At 38.4% G+C, this 21,266-nt stretch overlaps 1 protein-coding gene across 2 annotated transcripts in view; it reads left to right on the top strand.

The window, feature by feature from the left end:
* Positions 1 to 13,057: 13,057 nt before the first annotated feature.
* Positions 13,058 to 21,266, top strand: part of FILIP1 (filamin A interacting protein 1) — an 87,785-nt gene continuing 79,576 nt past the window's right edge. For both annotated transcript variants that reach the window (XM_015817486.1, XM_015817485.1), the window contains exon 1: positions 13,058 to 13,474. The gene's annotated coding sequence lies outside the window, so the exon portion shown is untranslated. The remainder of the gene's footprint in view (positions 13,475 to 21,266) is intronic.

The raw sequence follows: 21,266 nt of genomic DNA, 5'->3' as shown, positions 1-21,266 counted from the left end.
TGGTGCTACTACTTCAGCAATTGTATAAACTGATCATTAGAGGCAAAATTTGTTTTTAATATTGCAATTGCAAAAGTAGGCAAGGAAGGGATATTGACTCTGTCATGTAAAGTTCACTTACCACATTTCCAATTTCAGGAAATAACACAATGATTTAAAAGGGGCATTTGATTACACTGGGGATATAATGAACTCCAGAATTCTTCCAACTGTCAATTTCAAACTTCAGATTGAAATTCATAGAATAAAGCAAACTTCCTAGGTAGATTGTGAAACTGACAAGAAAAATCCAGACTATTCAATTCTATCTTAAGTCAGGAATAAGACTTCTAGTCAATTGTTGCTTTATTTAAACATAAATAGAGAACATGGTGAAATGGGATGAAACAGCTTAGAGCAGAGATGTCCAGCCTTGGCAACTTTAAGACCTGTGGATTTCAATTCCCCAGTCAGCCATATTGGCTGAGGAATTCTGGGAGTTGAAGTCTACAAGTCTTAAAGTTGCCAAGGTTGGACACCTCTGGCTTTGAGTGACCGCTGGGCAGACAGAAATTATTGAGAAGCATACCCTGAAAAAGGATTGGTATACTTGAACTGAAATGGGAATATACCAGAACAGTTGTGATTGGTAGCACTAAAAGGTCACTGACAGGAAACACCCCTAAGCCCTCCAGTGATGATTATCTTTGTTATAAAGTTTTGATGTATTTTTCCTAGCTCTTTTCTATCAAAATGTGTCATTCTTTGATCCATTCTCTCTTTTACAATTCTCTACTAGAATTAACTTTCCAGGAGTGATTTATAGGCAAGACTAGTGGAGAAACAAGAACAGATTCCTGCTAGCTTTTGGAAATTAGATCAGTTGGTAAGAAAATGCTGGATCCTCTCTGGAGTAGGTTGTTTTACTCACATATTTGGCAGTGAAGCTGATGAGTGCTCAAAATAGGATTGAACCTTCAATGTATCATCTCCCTGTGGCATGTGCCAGCCAATTAGGAGAACTGAAGCAACTGTCCACTAAAAGAAATGTGCTTTCTTGTAATGGTAAACAAGTAGAAGAAATTTTAAGAGTTCACACTTAGTACAAAATCCTGTATCTTAAGCAGTTCTATGCAGTAAACCAAATAGGCTATTTATGACCAAACTAGCTGAAACTCTTTAAATTTTAGTAAACGCATCATGTTGAACAATTTTGTCTCTGAAATAGTTACAGATTTAATACCAGCAGAAGTGAAATACAATGACTCTAGTTCACAGATTGCACTAAGCCATAATATCTTTGTTTGGTTTTAACTTAGAAGGGTGTGAAACTAACCATTCCAGTTTATAAATCTTGATTCATGATTTTGCATATATTAATGCAATTTGTCTTTATGAATAACCCTTGTAAGGGAATCACATCCCCAGAGTCATATATTAATCCAGCAAGAGAAAACAATCCGACTTGAAAGGATTTCCTTGAGTCTTAGTTAATGTGCTATCCATCAGCTCTTGGGCTAGCAGAAAAAAAAATATGCCAACCTAAAATTTACTGTCCCCTGTGCTGATTCCTACTGTGCTTTTTGGGAATTGCTGTGTTCAGAAAATATAATGTAAAAGAATGGGTGGTTTCCTCCCATTTTATTAACCTCCCTTGTCACCAAATACTATCACCTGGAGGGAAAGCAACCACCTATAACAGTGGTGGCGAACCTTTTAGAGACCGAGTGCCCAAACTGCAACCCAAAACCCACTTATGCATCGCCGGGTGCCAAGTTGGCGTGGCCACTGAGTGGGTGTGGCCACCGAGCTGTCGGCTCGTGCTCATTTGCTCACTCGCTCGCTGTCCGCTCCGACTTGTGCTCGCTCTCTCGCTATCTGCAGCAAATGCTGCTTCCGCTGAAAGTTGCTCCTTTTATAGCCTCTCGCCTATTCCCAGACTGCACATGCACGGAGAGCTGCGTATGCGCGGAGAGGAGGAGGGAACAGCTCGGCCCAGCAATGGCTCGCGTGCCACCAGAGACAGCTCCATGTGCCCCCTGTGGCACGCGTGCCATAGGTTCGCCACCACGGACCTATAACTTTCCCTTACCGAGGGAAGGAACTCAACTAACAGATGACCGATAATGAAAAAAGAGCTTCATAGTAATGTGGTAAAGAGGGCAGGGCAGTTCCCTTATTAGACAGCTGCTCTTCAGCTTCTTTTGAACATAGGTTTAAAACTCTTCTGAAAGAATGTTAAACCAGTGCTTAACAGGAGCCCAGATAATAAGTGATTGATGAGAGGGCTATATCATGAAGCTTCTCTGCTGCTTTATCACTCAGCCGCCTCCCATCACTATCACTGGTCCTCTGCTATTTGGACCAATCCATCTTACAGAATTCCAGCATGCTCTGGCTAAAGAATTCTGGAACTGAGGTCTTCGTACCTTAAAGTTGCCAAGTTTGAAAAACACTGCACTAGGTAAAATACATGAATTTGTGTACTTTGAAAGCAGTGGCATCTGCAGGCTATTGCTGCTTTTGTTGGAAGAATAAAACCAATGAAGGAGAATATTTGTAGCACAGGGTTAAAATGAGGGGTCCTTGGTGCTCTCTGAGCTTGCTTGTTTTCTTGCAGACATTTCATTACCCTAACTAGGTAACATCATCAGTGCTAGTAAGGAGTGCTGTTTGCTGTCGGTTTATATCCTGGTGTCTTGCCTGTCTGTGTGGCTGGGGGCGGTCTTAGGAATTCTTTGGTTGGGCTGTTTACTGATGGAAGAATAAAAGCAGCATACAGGCAACATCACTGTGCATATATGAAAGGGGTGAGGCTTACCTCAGCACCATTGTTTATTTACATGACTGTGACCTTCATTGCCCTTTCTTGGAAGAAAATTGGCTATAAATTAGAAAATTAAGAGATTTTAGAGTATACAAGTGCTAGTAGAACAACTACATTGTCCAGTATATTGTCTGTTGGTAGGGGTTAAGGTTGGTCATAACAATGACTGTATATAAGAGTACACTTCTGCCTACTTTGTTTTATGGAAGTAACGATGGGAAATGTTAAGAAAAACATAAAAGTAAGTTTAACAATGGAAATTGGGTGCTTAAGTGATAGAATGCTGTTACACTGTATGTAGAGCCAGTTCAGTGTAGTGTTTAAGGCAGTGGTTCTCAACCTTTTTAATGCCGCGACCCCCAACCGGTCGTAAGCCGAGGACTAACCCGGTCGTAAGTCAAGGACTAAACTGGTCGTAAGTCGAGGACTAAACCGGTCGTAAGTCAAGGACTACCCAACCGGTCGTAAGTCAAGGACTTTCACTGCCCGGGAGCGCTGTGCATGTGAGGTTCCACCCCCTGCGCTGGCCGAGGCATAGCTGGCAAGCGGCAGAGATGGAGCAGGCCGACCACCAGCTGGCCCAGCTTAAGGGAGGTAAGGCACCCGCTGGAAAAGGGGGAAAAAATGGCGGACAGCCTTGCTTGGCGACCCCCATGAAATGGTCGATCGACCCCAAATGGGGTCAAGACCCATAGGTTGAGAACCGCTGGTTTAAGCCATCAGGCAAGAAACCAAGAGACCATGAGTTCTACTTTAGCCTTAGGCACAAAGCCAGCTGGGTGTTCTTAGGCCAGTAAATGTCTCTCAGCGCTAGGAAGCAGGCAATGACAAACCATGTCTGAAATCTTGCCCAGAAAACTGCAGGGACTACTCTAGGTAGTTGCCAGGAGTCAAAAACTGACTTGAAGTCACACATAACATGCTGGTGTATGCAGAGAAATAGAAGATTTTTGAAGGGGGGTGAGTGAAGTTAGAATTCTGCAAAAAAAAATAAAAATGTTTAGTGCTGATAATTGCCAAGTGACAATTCACATGATCATAGTTCTACAAAGAATTTGTGTATCTCTTTATTACATAATGGTTGCAATAGCAATAATGAATGTATTTCAACATTTTAGTTCAAATCGATCCCCCTGTGATTCAAGTAGAGAAAATAGAAATCCTGAACATTTCTGTTTGCAGTATCTTCATATTTTAAGTAGTTCATTAACTGATTGGACCTTTAACAAATATTTAGGGATCTTACCCCCCATCCAAATGTACTACATGATATTCTCCAATTTGTTGGGAGATACATTTTTGTTTTAATAGCCCATGTCTGAATAACAGGCTAGATAAATGTTTCAAACAAAAAAAAATTAACGCTATGTGGAAAACTTGTTTTGGTTGACATTCAAAGCATACTTACATGGAAACAAGATCCACTGATCTCCATGGAACTATCCTCTGGGTAAACATGCCTAGAATAGTATATTAATCCACCCTGTTTCCTTTACTGCTATCTGTTTTACAGTGCATTGAGCTATGTTTAGTAGGAACACTTCTGGGAAGGAAGGATTGCAGTGCTAAAGTCAATTTTGTATTCAAAGCTATAATACAGAAAGTGTTGAAATATTACGGCTCCCCTGTTACCCCAGTAACTTTTGATAAAAGTAGATCTTATAGATAGAATTTATTTATTTATTAAATGTATATACCGCACCTCTCACTATCAAGCAACTCTGGGCTCTGGGATTCTGGGAATTATTGGTTTTATTAATGGTAGGACTGAAAATAAACAGAGAAAAAACCAAAGTAATAGTTAAAAATCTTACAGATAAAACAAAAAAAAATGTCGGAAAAAATAGAATTGCAAATAATTAAAAAGATCAAATATCTGGGAATATATTTAACAGCAAGATGTTCAACAATAAAAGAAGATAATTATACAAAACTATTGGATCAAATAAGAGTGGATTTGGAAAAATGGAAAAATTTGCAATTGTCAATATTAGGAAGAATTGCTACAGTGAAAATGAACATACTACTGAAAATCTTATTTTTATTCCAAACAATACCTATAAAACTTGAGAATTTTTTTTTAAAGATTTAAATTCATTAATCTTGAAATTTATTTGGCAAGGAAAGAAAGCTAGAATTAAGATGAAAATATTACAAGATGCAAGGAAAATGGAGATCTTGGTTTACCAGAATGGGTTTTATATTATCAAGCATCTGCATTAACATGGGTAAAAGAATGGATAACTCTTAGAAATAAGAGTTGGGGTGGCACGCTTTTTTATGGTATGGGAAAAATAAAATTCATAAATGCTTCCAAAATCACTATATAAGAAATGCATTATTAACAGCATGGGAAAAAATAAAATGTAAAATATATTTGAAAATGCCAGGGTGGTTGTCAACAATGGAAGCATTTGTACACCCAAATTTAGTGGACTTTGAAAAAATCTGGACATATAGAGATATTCTAAATTCTGAAGGGAATTTAAAATCTAAACAAGAAATGGAAAATCAGGGTATCAACTTATCATTTGGGCACATTTACATTTGCAAGCTAGATATGATAAAAATGTTAAACTGTATGGATTTTATAAGGAACAAACTGTTTGATAAGATATTGTTAACTTCTGATGAGAAACTAAGAAAATGTATATTTTTTTTATTAACTTTGAAAATGGAAAGCAAACAAGTTAAAGAAACAATAATAAGATGGGGGAAAATTTTGGATACAATATAGAATCAGAAAAATGGCAAAATTGGGGCAAGAATTATATTTGCGCAATATTGGAAAAATGAAGGAATACCACCAGATGAAGAAATAATTAAAAAAATACTAGAATGCGCAGAGATGGATAGATTGACTATGAGACTGAAAGAAAAGAAGAAACGGAATATTACCAAACTTGGGACTTATTTTATCGATGGCTAGAGGAAAGAATAAAGCAGTGATGGCGAACCTTTTAAAGACCGAGTGACCAAACTGCAACCCAAAACCCACTTATGCATCGTCGGGTGCCGGGTGGGCATTGCCCATTGGGTGGGCGTGGCCCATTGGGTGGGCGTGGCTGCGGTGGTAACAGCAGACTGGGTGGGACCAAAAAGTTCAATCAATTCCAATTTTGCAAGATCTTTTTTTCCCCGCGAGAAGTTGAAATTGACTGATTGATTGAACCTTTTTTTTTTGTACACGGCGGCGGAGGCCTAAAGCAAAAAGGTTTTATAAAACCCAGCTGAAGGCCTAGGACTGGGGCGACGGCGCGCGTGCTCACAGAGAGGGCTCTGAATGCCACCTCTGGCACCCGTGCCATAGGTTCACCACCACTGGAATAAAGGATTAGGAACTAAATATGTATTAGCGAATGTAAACTCAGATAGCACGTTTGTTGAATAAATATTACTGAATATATGGGAAAAAAACAATAAAAACTTTTTTTTAAAAAAATTATTATTCATTTTATTTTTTTTAGTAGAATCTTTGCTGCAAAGAACATTCTGAATTAAAAATACCCTAAATAGGTAAATTAATTTATACCATTCTTTTTATACACCCATCATCTTTTTATACAAAGCTTTATTATTGTACCAGTAGTAATGCCATCAGATACTTCCAGATAAGATTTTTCACCTTGCAATTGTTCTGCTTTAGAAAAAGTAGAATTTTACCAAAGAGTAGAGATTTTGGATGTAATGCAGAGATTCAGTTTCCATCTCAAATGGCTTTGTTTTTCTCTACCGTTTCTTTCATCTTTTGTTGTTACTGTAGAAAATATGCCGAGGAAAAAAAGAAGAAATATCTACTCTGCAAGGTCTTTAGACTAATATGCTATCCATCCCGTAGTATTTTTTTTAATACTGAAAAGAATTATGAGGCTTAACATATGGTCATAGCTGTTTAAAGATAACAATTTCTTTGGAAACCTGTTTAGATTTTAAAAGAAAACTTGTCTAGACAATTTATAAAGGAATGCCATAATTACCTTGCTGTAATAATTTCAGTATTGTACCAGATATTCCTTGTTATGCTTTCTGGTTCCTATTTCCCTAAGGGGGACAGAATGATGGTGGATTCATATACTTTCACTTGACTAGATGGATGCCTAGTGTTGCTTAACAATATCAGCATCCCAATATTTTCTCTGGAACAACCCAATTTCAGAATTAAGATGATTAAAACTTGCAGTTTAACTATAGGGTCAGGTTATGAACAATTTTCAGCCATCAGATTTCCTTCACACTTTTCACATTATCTTATTCATTGGGACATACGTTTCCTGTGTTGCTCCACAGGAAACATTGCAGAAATTAGGCACTAACCACTTACCCGTTTCTGATTGTTTGCAACAGTTAAAGGAACTATGCCCGAATAAAGGCAGGACATGATCTCACAAAGCATCACATTAATGTTTCATTCAGAGAAGTTGATAGTGCTACCTTATGCATGTATACTCTGTAGTAGATTCTATGGAGTTCAGAGAGTGGATACAGATTAAACTGTGTGTTTAACTATCCTGGTGAAGTAAGTGGGATATGACTGAAATTATAGCAAGGTTGCTGTGTTTTGGGTAACAATATTGGAAATTGAGTAGTGTAACCACTGCCTTACATGTATCATACTTCCTGCCCCCGGCCATTTATTGTACTCATATTTGTGAAGGAGAGAAAAAGAAAATGCTGTTATAGACTACAATTCTAAACATTCTTATTTGGAGTAAATACTGTTGAAATCAGCAGACACTTATTTTATTTATTTGTTAGTTTATTACAATTTTGTTCCGCCCATCTCCCCTACAAGGTGAATTTTGGGGATGGTATATATTTCTAAACTGCCTTGATGCATCTCTTGAGAAAGATGGTAATAGTCTGTGATAGCTAAACCAATCAGTATAAGGAAAAACCGCGGGGAACAGTCTGATTGTTTTTAAAATAAACTGGTAACTAACTTGGGTTTTAAAACATTTCTATTTCTAAGCAAGAAAACAGCTACAGGCATAGAAGGAATGATCAAGAGCCATTTGAAGGCTATTCTTCCTTGAAGCCCTTGAGAATGTTATCCTTGCATGACTGCATCGCTTCTGAACAATTCGGTCCGGTCAGTGGATGTCAAGATAGCAATGTCATAACCAGGCCATAAGTATTTATAGATTTATAGGAATAAGAATAGTGAATGAGTTTCAAAAGTAAAAATGGAATCAGAGTGTTTCTTTTCAGATAATCCCCATTGTCTGATCCTGAAACAGGAGTGGGGAAGCTGTGAAAATCTTGCTGCAGGAGAATCATTTATATAATCTTTGTCTTTTAGTTTTAGTAGGTTTGATATCATTGCCAATGGGCTCCAGCAATTTCTGGAGAGCCACAAATTTCCCACTCTGCTTTGTAGTACTATGCCTTTGCATGTCAGGCAGCACATTTAGAGTGGGCCTTAACTTTTATTTATCAGTTATAGAATATGATAGCATCAGCTGACTTTGTCTGGTGTTCAAAAAGCTAAGCAGGACTATACTAGGCTAATACTTGGATGAGAGAGCATCATGAAAGCGAGACGGAAGTTAAGAAATTGCGACTGAACGACATGTCTTTGGGCATAAAGGATAGAGACAAAAAAACAACAACAATTTACTTCCACTGATCTCATTCCGGCTATATCTAAAACATCAATTCCCAAAGTATTTACTCAGAAGGGCCCTGTACCATAAAAACTCTCTGCTCCAGAATAAGACAGTTGTGGTTGACAGCCTTTTCAACACAGTGAACAGGCCAAGCAGAGCAGTATGTAGTCAGAGCTGCTTCTTTATTTCACCCGAAAGATGGAAGTAACACTCTCTTTCCAAAAGATAACGAAAAAATGAATGCAATTTCAGATTGGATAAGGATTAGAAGAAGGCCTCTAATCTTTAGCTTAGTTCAGGGGAAGGCAACCTTGACTCTTTTATGACTCGTGGACTTCAACTCCCAGAATTCCTGAGCCAGCATGGCTGGCTCAGGAATTCTGGGAGTTGAAGTCCACGAGTCATAAAAGAGCCAAGGTTGCTTACCATTCAGGAGCCCTCTCAAGGCAGAAGGAACTGTTAGGGCTGCTCTATACACAATGGCTTGAGATCACCAATTGGGAGCAAGGAATCCTGCTGCCCTTCAGGAGGGCCATAAAGATCTTGTTCTTGCCCTGGGCCCTTGCAGTTTTATGGTATGCTACAACTGCTGTAATTTTTTAACTCTTGATTATTGTTTGCTATTTGCTTTTTATTTTATTGTTGTATTATCATTTTAACTTGTCCTATATGAAATCTCGAGTTTTATAGTTAGGTGATCTTACTAACCCAATCGATCAAGCCATCAATCCATGGACAGACGTGCTGCACAGAAGACCTGGAATCAAGAGGCCGCAAAGCAAGTTCTGACCAAAACCAGAATATAAATAAAAGAACAATTACGAGGCAGGCTGAAGAGTCCACCTGAAGTCAGAATCAAAAGGACAGCAGCACACCAAATATATTAATCTAGTGTAAATAGCAAGGACAGAAATCCATTTCATAATCCAGAAGTATACTCTAGTGCAGGGCTTTTCAACCTTTTCAGAGATTGTACCACTTCTAGGATATGGCAGTGTTCGAGTACCACCAGTCACCTGCTCGACGCCACTCACTGGACACAGCTGATTCGAGACAGCTGGGTCAGAACGGAACAAGTCGCACTGGCTCACTTGATGTGGGGACAACTTGGTGCCCCACAAACTCCTTGCCTCTCCAAACTGCTAGCAGCCAAGCGCATGCGTGTGCACACACACACGCACATACACCACATTCCAGGAAGCTGCCTGCTTCCCACCCTTCAGCTAATTCCGACGGGCCTGCCGGCATGGCGGCACACAATTGCGCCATGTGAGCCGTGCTTTGCAGGACTAAGCTGGAGGATCTATGCTGGCAGGCCCATCAGGATCAGGACAGTTCCGAAGAAGGTCGCTGCGGGGGGGGAAGCAAATGTGGCGCTGCCTCTCCACTTTCCAACCCTGAAATTGCAGAGTGAAGTTGGGCAGCCTTTGAGCGCTGCTGACAAGCTGCAGATCTGTTGTAGTCTCGGCCGTCGACCCCTTTCTTGGCAGGGCGAGACCCGAGCGTGCAACCTTTATTTGGGGCTGCCGGCATGGCGGTGGGTGGGAGCGCCTGGGGAGCGCCACTTTGCAGAATGGAGGTACTTGCAAGTCCTGCCCCAGCTACGGTAAGGGGCAGTGGCTGCATCTGTGCCCAGGGGGCAAGGAAAAGGAAATGGAGGGGCACGGAGGCTGGGATGCCTTCTGGCCCGCTGGATTCGGGGTTTTCCTTTGCAAGCTGGGATGGGCCGGCCCCTCACTGTCTCCAGGGTGGCCCTGGGCCAAATGTACACACCCTGCAGCCATGTCTATCCCCTCCTCGTCGTCTTCAGTATAGCTGCAACTGACTCCTTTCCCCATGCTGCGTGCAGCTTCTGGAAGTGCCAGTCAACTGGAGCCCAGTGTGGATCCTGGGTGCTCAGTAGAGCCCCGGCAATACTGCGGCTCCAGCTGGCTCTCCCACAGGCCTGTGCTGCATTGCCGCCGCTTCAGTTCATCCCCATGCTACATTTTTACAATTTTTTTTTACACTTTTTTTTACAGTGCTTTTCAACCCATTGTAAGCGTACCACCTGCCAGGTGCCGACGTACCACCAGTGGTATGCGTACGACCGGTTGAAAAGCCTTGCTCTAGTGTTCCACTCAGGCATCTTAATTGTGCCCGCCAGACTGGCAAATTGCAAAACAAAACATCGGTCTCTATGTCTTTGGACTCTACAAAAATTTCTCTGAGATGATAAAGAACATCCTATGGCATTTATTTGCCTTCTGGTAACTGGATATTTTGTGATAGTCCATGCCCATTGTTGCAGCCATTTGGTGAAATCCCCCACCATTTGCTCTCGAAATTCCCTTATGTGTTCCCAGTTCAACAAATCTATCTTCATGTCTTCTGTCTAAATAAATATTGCAATTTGCACTTGAATCGTTAGCTTAGTAGCCACACACATATGTGAAAATTTTCAATTTGAGTCTTAACAGTTCCTTATGGGAACTTTTATTTATGAAAAAAACTTGTTATAGGAAATTATTTAATGTTAAATCATGAACAATTCACATAAAGCAAATGTAAAATAAATATCTAAGTACGAGAATACAGATTGAGTTGTTAATTTGGGGTTCATTCCATCAGCAGAATGAATGAAGCCTAAATTTTTCCTCAAAACACACTGTCCTAAGAATGTTCTTTTGAACAGATTTTAAAAAAAAAAATCAAATGTGCTTCCTTGTAAGGAGGAAATCAGAAGTCATGCATCCAGAAACAATATCCACCATGGCCTCAGTCCAATTATGTTGATTCTTATTCAATTGGCTTCTAAAGATTTAAAATCTGAGTGTGTTAGCAAACTGCATTTAAGGCTTAGCCAGAGTGGAAACATAAATATATCATTCTGTTTTTGTTTACTTTCATGAATTGCCAGCTTTTATTGATATATTTTCTACTTGGTCTTTTAGTAATAAAAGAAGAGAATGTTTGTCATTTCATTTTATTCTTTTTACGTGTTCTAGGAAGCTCCAGTTTGGTCAAAGAAATAGAGCTGTGTATCTGGGAATAATTACGCTTTCTCCTGCAATATGTTTTAGATTCAATTTGACCTTTTACCTGTAGTTACACAAACCACAACAGTTTTTCTCACCATGGAATTACCACGATTTTCGGATATTATTTAGGCTTGGAAACTGGATAGGAGTGTTAAAGATATTCTCTGGATTCACATATTATGCCATGTTATTAGTCTGTTTGGCTTTCCCCAATCTAAATGCTGTCCAGATGGAAATCTATCCCAGAATTGTAATTAATAACTATGCTGACCGGGAATACTGGGAGTCGAGGTTGACCAATCTGGAGGGCAACCAAGTTAAGGAAAGTTTGTATATTAGTATAATGTGTGATGTCAGCCAATTGTGAATACACTAAGCTTTTGTTATTCCTGATGCTGAGGGTTGTAAGTCATTCAGCACACATTTGCCTTTAGTAAACTGAGATAATGTTCTATTGTTGCACATAATCATTAATCCCAGATTGAAAGCAAAGCAAAGCAATTATTCCTGTTAAGATTTCTATTTTTTCTTGAATTGACTCTGAACTGCTTCTCACCTATAGTGTGAAAACAAATCAATGATTGAAGCTGATTCACAGATTGGTTTGTCATAGTAGCTGATTAAGATTGGTTTGTCATAGTAGCTGATCTGCTAAAATGCCAAGCTACCTCACAGATGCCTAGTTAACAGGTAATGCACCAATTTTATTTGCTTCAGAACAGGCGCCCTGATTTAAACATGCTCTTCATGTGTCACCTTTTCTCCTAGTAAATACTGCTGATCTTTCAAAGGTTTAGTTTTCCGATTTTTTTTGTTTAAATTTGAAATAAAATAAGAATAAATATGACAATGACTAAGTGGATGATAGTTCTTTTTTGGAATATTGAATGAAATCCAGTCATTTGTCTTGTTGACTGAAGTGCAAATCAGAAAGGGAACTATTCCTTTTCCTTAATCACCCAACTCTCACTTCTCCAAATCTGCAGAATAAATTTTGGCAGCACAGAATTGGGAGGGAAAATACTATTGAACAAAGAAATTTAAGGTCAGATGATGTTGCCCATGGGAGAAATGGGCAACTACGGCTCTAAAGATACACGACACTTTCAAGCTACTTTTTATGGGAATTTCAGATCCCCTCTTGACCATACCTTTGAGCTTGAGTGCTGAAAATTGGTATCCAGGTTTTCTGCTAATTTGAGAGAAGAAATATAGAGAAAATGCAATATAATCCCTAACGTATTTACCTTCCTGCTAATCCAGGAACATTCCAGATCTACCATCTGCATGATATTTTTCCTACAACACTCTAGATTTTCTGGCCTGAAAAGTTGTGCCTATAAATAAGGCCCTGCTCTATGTCTCATTCTCTCCTCAGCTCTACAGTAACTCTCCATCTATGCTGATTGTTTATAGTCACAGAAAATGTTGCTTAGAGAGCGTGAAAAAACGTTTCCTTTGCCTATACTGAGGTGAGCCACTGAACAACACAGCTCCATATCCACTGATAGCTCGGCAGCTGAGGAGCTAGGCAGAGCCTGCTCCAAACTTCTCAGCTGTTGACAGGCTTGACTTGCTGAGAACACTGGATAAATATAGCACCCGCGAGCTCAGCTCCACAAAGTCATTGCTCTCAACAGCCTGCAAGGAGCCCAGGAGAGGGGAAATACAATCTCAGACCTACACTGCCAAAGCTTAGTTCCCACAGCGCAACAGTTGTGGGTGGGGGCACAAACCCACCAGGAGAAAAGTCTAACAAAAGCCTGGGTGAAACCTAAGAGAGCATTTGTAGCTCCTCTTTCTTCTGACTGGTATCTCTCAGAACAGGAACTACGTTCCTCTTTGGCTGTCTGTTTCTCTGTTTCCTGCATGACTTCAGTCCCTGGTAGATCTAGAAAGAGAAGAAAGATTAAAATTTGTCCAGTACTTTTCTGAGCCTGGATACTTTCAGTCCTGGTCATGTAAGCTACGTTTCTGAGATCTTCCAGGAGCGCACATCCTTCTAAAGAGCTGGCATCTAAGTCCTTACTTTCAGCTGGCAGGTAAGATTGAACTGATATTTTGCCCCCCAAATGATTGGTTTGTTTGTTTTCTTGTTTAAAAAATGTCTTCCTGGTTCCTTTTACACCCCTATCCCGACCCCAATCTGTTTGCCTTCTGTTCTTAAATGTTCTGTCTAGTTGGAAAAGTTGAGAAGAGAGAGAGAGAGAAGCCACACTATATTTTGCTTTTAGCAATATAGAGAAACCATCACCTTCAGAGCTGTCCATTGAACTTGCTGGGCTAAGGGCAACAGTCTAAAAACAGAACTGGAGACATAATGACAGGAGATAGGAGACAAAAACAAGAAGATGAGAATGAGTGATCCCTGACTGTGGAACGCTGCATGCTGTCAGAAGAGATCTTAATGTCCCTCCCTCCACAGAACTCATAGGGACATGTACAGGGCTCGTTCTTTTCCCTTTTTTAACTATCTTTTTAAAAACATCCTAATAGTTAGGAAACCTAGGAACGAAATAAGTATGATAAATAAGAAAAAACAGGCATGCGGTAATCCTCTGAATTAACCTTGTGCCTTGTTTCTTATTTCTTTTCCTTTTGTTTGTTTGTTCCTCTGTGGAATTAACTACGTTTTATTTTGCCTCTCTGATGGTTGCCTCACCAGATTTTTTAAAAAAATCCCTATCATATTAAATTACCGAATGTTTATCATGCATACCACTCCAAGAGCCTGCTCCCTTGGCACTCATATACAAGATTATTTTGAGACAAAGCAGTGACAACCAATATTTGTAAAACTTAAATATATATTCATGGAAAAAATAACAGTTCATCCTTTCCTGATCCTCTCCCCTTCCCCCGCTAGTCCTCCCATCTTATTTGTGAGTGTCTTGGAAATGTTCTGATCAAAAGGCATTTATCTGCAAGCTATTTCCACACAGTGGATAATTCACTATAAAATACAGTAGAAAGAAGAGTGATGGATAGGAAACCTTGTGTGTTTTTATAAAATGACTCAGAAACATTAGTCAGGCAGGGCAGGCAAACAAGTGAAATAATAAAATAAATAGTGATTAGACTTTTAGTTTAGACTTGAATCAAAAAGTAGTTATGGCAACAAATGCATAAATAAAAGCAATAGCAATGCATAATTTATTGAAGAAAATGCTCGCAAAGAGGCATACGAAATCTGATGACAAAAAGTATTCAAATGGAATGCCAGATTGATATGTTAGTGTTACAAGAATGCAATCACTATGTCTTCTTTCATATTTCGTGTTCTGATTAGTGCCCAAACGAGAAAGATGGAAATGTGTTGCTTTCATTCAGTATTTAAAGAAATAAACTTATCAAGCTGGAATATAGAGTGACTAACAGAACACTTCTATAATTTCTATTCAGAAATAAATTCCAACCTTATTCTATCTGATTACTTTGAAGTAAGGTCAAAGGAACACAAGAGAACCAACCTAGATAGGCAAAAGGCATTTGACAAGTACTGTACAAACTGTGATTATGCCACTAAGCTGCTATCAAATTGCTTTCTTTGACCTCAGTAACTAATTACATTTGACATAACTGCTGACACAGTAATGGAAAAGATTATATTGTACCTCAAGAATGAGACAGAGAAAAATATGTTACCTATGTTCTAGAAATTTATGAATTGCCTATTTAGAAACAGTACCACTCCCAAGGGCCTTGGATTTCTGTATCTTCAATCCATTTTGGACAATGCACCACTTTTGCAGTCTGCCCCTGTCTCAAAGAAGAATCAATCTCTGGTCCTAATGCAGAGGCAGAACTCTTGTGCATTCAGTGGAGTTAGTAATGAAATATTTGAATATATTATTTGCAGTCATCAGTAATAATAATAATAATATAGGCAGGAAACCCTATACCATTTCAGACAAATGGCTGTCCAGCCTCTTCTTAAAAACTTCCAGTGTTGGAGCATTCACCACTTCTGGAGGCAGGTTGTTCCACTGGTTAATTGTTCTAACTGTCAGGAAGTACATCTATGACAAACCATCACAATAGCATTTTCTTCTTATTACTGATGAGAATTAAAGATTTCACAATATCTGATGAAAAGAAAGCCAGGATGTAACAAAAAGAAAATTAAATGGAAAACAGTGAGGGTTTAATTTAATTGTTCCATGCTATTTTTAATGTTGAATGCTGTCCAGAATTGTTATGGAGTCAAGCGGCTTTATATAATTTAGATGATAGATAGATAGACAGATAGACAGTATTTTTAATAGTTTGAGGCACTAAAATAAAATAGTTCCATTATTTTACTATAAGCCCCAGAGGGGGAAAAATTTAGTGGAGTCAGTTTATTTATGGGAATATTATTTCTTTCTTTTTTAAACACTATTAGCTTAATGTTTACAGACATTGTGAATAATTTCTTAATATTTTTCTAGACTCCAGTTTGAAGATATTTTTCCGACTAGGCAGCTTAGGAATCTTTCTGAACAGAATCAATCATTTGCCATGTGTAATAAATATTATAATTTTATGATCATGTGTGTTAGCCTTATTCAGGAATTATACTAAAATACAATACATCAACATGACTCAGAGGTATAGAGAAATGATAATTAGCTCTATCAGAACCAGCCCATAATATTTTGGCACCTAAAGCAGGAAGCTCAAATGATGCTCATACATTTGTTCCTTGGGCCACAGCAATGAAATAACTGGATTTTGCCTTTTCCTCTCCAAGGCTTCTCAGGGTACTGCTCTGGTATCTACATCAATAAGAGAGAATTAAATATTTTAAATACTTCTTTTACATTTTAATCATTTCAGCATCTGGAACATTTCTTGCCTGCATATTAAACAATGATACTTTTATCCAATTGATTAATCAAAATTACACTTTCTTGGCTTCCTTAGTGTAAAAGTCTTAACTGATTTCTAACAGCCCATAGTCTGGTCTAGCTTTTTATCTAGCGAAATGCTTACGAAGCCAACCAGCCTCTTCTGAGTGCTTATGAACCATAGATATATATTTAATTTCAGCTGAAAAGATGCACCCTCCACTAATACGTATTACAGGAAGCATTAAAAGTATTCAACCAAAGCATTTGGGGGAAAGGGTGCTCATCTTACGTGTGTGTGTGTGTGTGTGTGTGTGTGTGTGTGTGTATTGCAGACCAACCTCTTAAGCTGATATTGCTGAAATACATATTTAAAAATTTTTCAGGTCATTACCTGAACCATGTGCATCAATATTTTGCATGCCATCATATATCCACATAGTCTCTGGTGCCCTATGTTGTAGGTATTTTTCAAATATAGGGGGGAGTTTTGAAAAATACCGTATTCCATCTCAAATAGTTTTCTGTGTATCTTGAACACAGAAGGCATAATATTACACAATACATTGCTGGTTAAAGAATTCAACCCTGAATTATAGTTTGGGGTCTGTTTTGGGATTGTCCCACGCCCGATAAAATGTCTTCTTTGATGATTCTTTTGAATGGATGGTAAAATAATTTCACTATGACTTTCTTCTATTAACTTCTGCGCATTTTTCAGAATTTTTTTCAAATCCTAAATCTGATTGGTAAGATTGTAGGTATAATTGCACTCTAATGCTCCAGATACATAAAGGTCAACAATTTGGACTCTCTGGTTTATAATATTTATCTCAAACAATGTCACGTTGTCACCCTAAAACAGATGTTTGCTTCTGGTGATTTCATTTCCCACTGTCACTCTTTACCAATGAACATTTCCTGTCAAAACATTATCCTCAATAATGGCAATTGTTACATAATTTATCTTCTCAGGCTTGGTAGGTTTTACTGTACCCATTCAACTTTCCTATCATGTTGTTGCAGAGAAAGCCCTTTGTGTTTTGAAATACTTTTTTTTAAAATAAAACCAGCAGCCACAAAAGTTGATGAAGCAACAGTGAACAAAAAAGCTTGAAGATTTAGTTCTCTAGTCAGTCTGCTGCATTCTTCTTTCTTTTTACCCTTTTACATTAGGTTATTATAACCTAACATCCTCTGCCAGTTACAATTCCCATATCTTTCAGATTTTTAAGCCGCTTGTTTGTCAGACTACTTTGGTAGTCTGTATTGATATTCTGTAATATCATTTTAGAAACTTATCTGTCACCACTGAAGGAGTTATACTGCTGTACGATGGGCAGCCAATACATTTGATAGATAAATAAACAAACATTTTCATTGGAACATCTTGATTTCAACAACCATGGCTCAGTTGAGTTAAAGTTAGTGAGTTGCTTCTTCTCCTGAAAGGAATAGTTTCTTTTTACTGTATAAATGGAATCACAGAAGGTGAAGGTTGCTATTTTATACTTTGGAAAACCTTCATTATTATTGGCTGCTGTGTAGCTATGGAGGTGAGATTTTATTTTATTTACTTTTGAGAACTTGACTCAGCCCCATCCTTCCCGAATGCTTGGGTCATCATAGCCTTCCAGAAGGTAGGAGCCTCTCAAATCTCAGATGAGAGGTCATGCCAAAGGTATGTGTGTGTGGGGGGGGGGAGTATACAGAGAAAGCATGCCTCTGAGGTCCAGTAAATGACAGAATTTAAGGAAAGGGTCATGCAGCATCCCCACCAAAGGCAATCAAATATCCTGGCCTTTTGCTATGTAAACCTTAAAAAGAGATAACCAGCACCTTGAATGGTACCTCAGAGTAGTGTGGCTCATGCAACAGTGGTATAACTCAGGGGAATGGTCCTAATTACCCATCTGCAGTTACCAAAACATCTGCTGGTGAGACATACTGTATCTATTCCCTCCCAGCAAGAAGACCTAAAGAAAAATCCTGGAGGCTTTGAGATCCATCAGGAATTCAAGACATTCACGAACATTGAAGGAACTATTCAGTATTTTTTTTTTCTGTCAACCTATCATTCTCTCTTTTCTCCTTTTTTTACAAAGGGGAAAAATTATTAGGACTCGCAAATGAAGAATTCCTTCAAATATCATTTCTAGAATCCCTGCTAAATATATTAATCAGAATATTTCTGTATAATAATAATATAATCATAGCATTTCTTCCATACTTCTTCTGAAAACAAAGGCCAACATTATTTACACCTCTTTGAAAACTTCAGGATGTACACTCATGCCACAAATATGTTTAGAATTTCTAATGTCCCCTGATCCTTAAGAAACTCAAATGAAGAGCTATAGCAACTTGCTTGCAAGGTGTCTGTAACATGCTTTTTTCCCCATTTGTCACTCAGTATTTTGCAATACATACTAGAAATTAAAGAACTTCCTTTAATATGAGGATTGCTGCAGGTTTCAAACATTGCTTTCTGTGGATAGCAATAGCACTTAGACTTATATACCGCTTCACAGTACTTTACAGTAGGTTTACAGAGTCAGCCTGTTGCCCCCAACAATCTGGGTCCTCATTTTACCGACCTCAGACAGATGGAAGTCTGAATCAACCTTGAGCCGGTGAGATTCGAACTGCTCAACCGCTGGCAGTAGGCCATCAGCAGATTTAGCCTGCAATACTGTACTGCATTCTAACCACTGCACCATCACGGCTCTTAGGACCCCAATCCTCTACTCAAATGGCTGTGTGGTCTGCTGGCATTGCTCAAAAACCATTCAACTTTGATGCAACATGCAACATGAATAAAGAACGTATTACTGGAAATTGCAGATTTGTTAGAGCTTTGCAAGTAGAGAGAGCTAAGAGTTAGGTTATGTCTGTGGATTTCTTTAGTGGAAGTTTATTCAAAACTGTAAATCTAACAATGCTCAGTGATTTTAGGATTGAATTGAAGGAAATGTAAAGAATTTTTCAGCAGTTCCAACAGCCTGGTTCAACATGCAATATTGATTCATTTATTTAAGCTGTATTCCACATTTTTTGGCCATGAATTTTCACAATGAGTTAGAGTAATTAAAAATACAAATTGCAACACATAAGAATAAAATTAAAAAAAATATTCAAATAGGCATTTTTAAAATCCTAATAATTCAACCAGCAAATAAAAATGCCCTGAAGGAGATGAGGTTTTGCTATTTTCCCTCAGTAGTGGGAAAGTGGAAATCAACCAAATCTTTCTGGGTCCCACAAAAGACCCTTGTCTGTGTATGTGTATGTGTATGTGTGTGTGTGTGTGTGTGTGTGTGTGTGTGTGTGTGTGTGATTGTGGGTGTTTATATAACAAGCTTCTAGAAGCTGGGAAGATATTCAAAAAGACTGTTGCCACTGGTTTAGGTAAGTGGCCAGTTTCAGAATGACAAAAGTGATCCTTAAGTTAAGTTCTTGTTCATTTATGGCTATAAATGCCGGCATATTAAATTGTGCTCATTAGTGAAGATCTTTCATTGTCTTGCATCAATTGCCAGCCTGCTTGCTACATTTTGAACCAAATGCAGTTTCCATACCATATAAAGCATGGAACGGTAGTCAAGATGGGACGTAACCAAGGCTGAGATAACTGTTGCTAAGCCTGATTGACTGGGGAGGTTTGGCTACAGTATTTTCCATTGTTGTTTAAATGTGCTTTGGAAAAACTGGAAAGTGTTTCTTTTAGGAAAACTATTGTTTGTCAGTCTTCTTTATTCCCTCTGACACAGATTTAAAACTCAGAAGATAAACATGTGGGCTAATATAGTTATAGCAGGAAATACAAGCCAAAAGTAAACTATCTCTGTGCTATGATTTCCAAAAATATATTAATATTTATAGCCATTAACTAACTTTCAAAACTATCTGAGCATTACCCCCTCCGACTGGCTGATTTAATGCATTGTGCAAGCTTTGGTTTACATCATCATAGTATGAAATATAATTAGTAGGGTTTGAAAAACCAAAGGCTAAGCTTAGTTATTGTGTGAACCACACCAATAATTAGATTCAATTAGTGTTGCCAGTGTTGAAACAGAATACAGCCGTATCTGCTACTGTAGACCTACATTGATTATAAAATGCAGCTTTTCAAAGAATAAACTAAGCATTCTTGATTGTTGATAGTCAGCTACAGCTATCTCTCTCTCTCTCTCTCTCTCTCTCATTAATTAGATGCATTTCCTGATTTGAAGAAAGCTCCCACTGTGGCAAAAAGTGTTTCATATCTGGTTAGCTGTCAGAAATTATCTAAGCTTATTTCTTCATTTGGACTTACAGGAAGTCTTGTTCTCACAGAGCAAGTATTTCTTCAACCTCTGTTACTGACATCCTATTTTGTTGTAACTCTCTCTTTAGGGTTACAGAGATGTTCCTGTTCCTGATTCTGAAATCTTAGCATGAATGCAATTCCAGGGCACATATTACAAACCATTGTATCTATCTTTCTGTAGAAATTGCTCTGCAGAAGCGAGTTCAAAGAAATAATTACTATTTTACTATTTTAATTCTTTTTTTTAATATTTTACTGCCAGGAGTAATGATAGGTGGGAGGAAGAGCCACAACCTAGACAATGGTCTGCTAAACAAGATTTTACACTGGAGGAAGAGAGGTGGAAAAGAGTTTCAGAAGGGACCCTCCCCAGTTTTTGGGGAGAGTAAACATGAAGGAAGGGAGGAACACTTTCAGTCTTGCAAGATTTTGTTAAATATAACCTCACAGTAAAGATAGAGCTAGTGTTTCTCATTGTGTTTCTTATATGGATCATCTCACAAGGCTAACACAAATGATGCCCTCCTGATTTTGCACCTGTAATACATGATAAGCAAAATGATTGGTTGATTCCATCAGTTTGACTCTTTTGGGCATGTTAACTGAGGGGAAAGATATCTGCCAGTCATGACACTGCAATTGTAGCACTCTCTCTACCCTCTTTAGGCTTCTTCTAATAGATCACTTACCCAA

The sequence above is a fragment of the Protobothrops mucrosquamatus genome, unplaced genomic scaffold (genome assembly GCF_001527695.2).
Source record: "Protobothrops mucrosquamatus isolate PMUCROS unplaced genomic scaffold, P.Mucros_1.0 scaffold594, whole genome shotgun sequence".
Classification (NCBI taxonomy): Eukaryota; Metazoa; Chordata; class Lepidosauria; order Squamata; family Viperidae; genus Protobothrops; species Protobothrops mucrosquamatus.
This window is presented reverse-complemented; position numbering and strand designations above follow the sequence as displayed.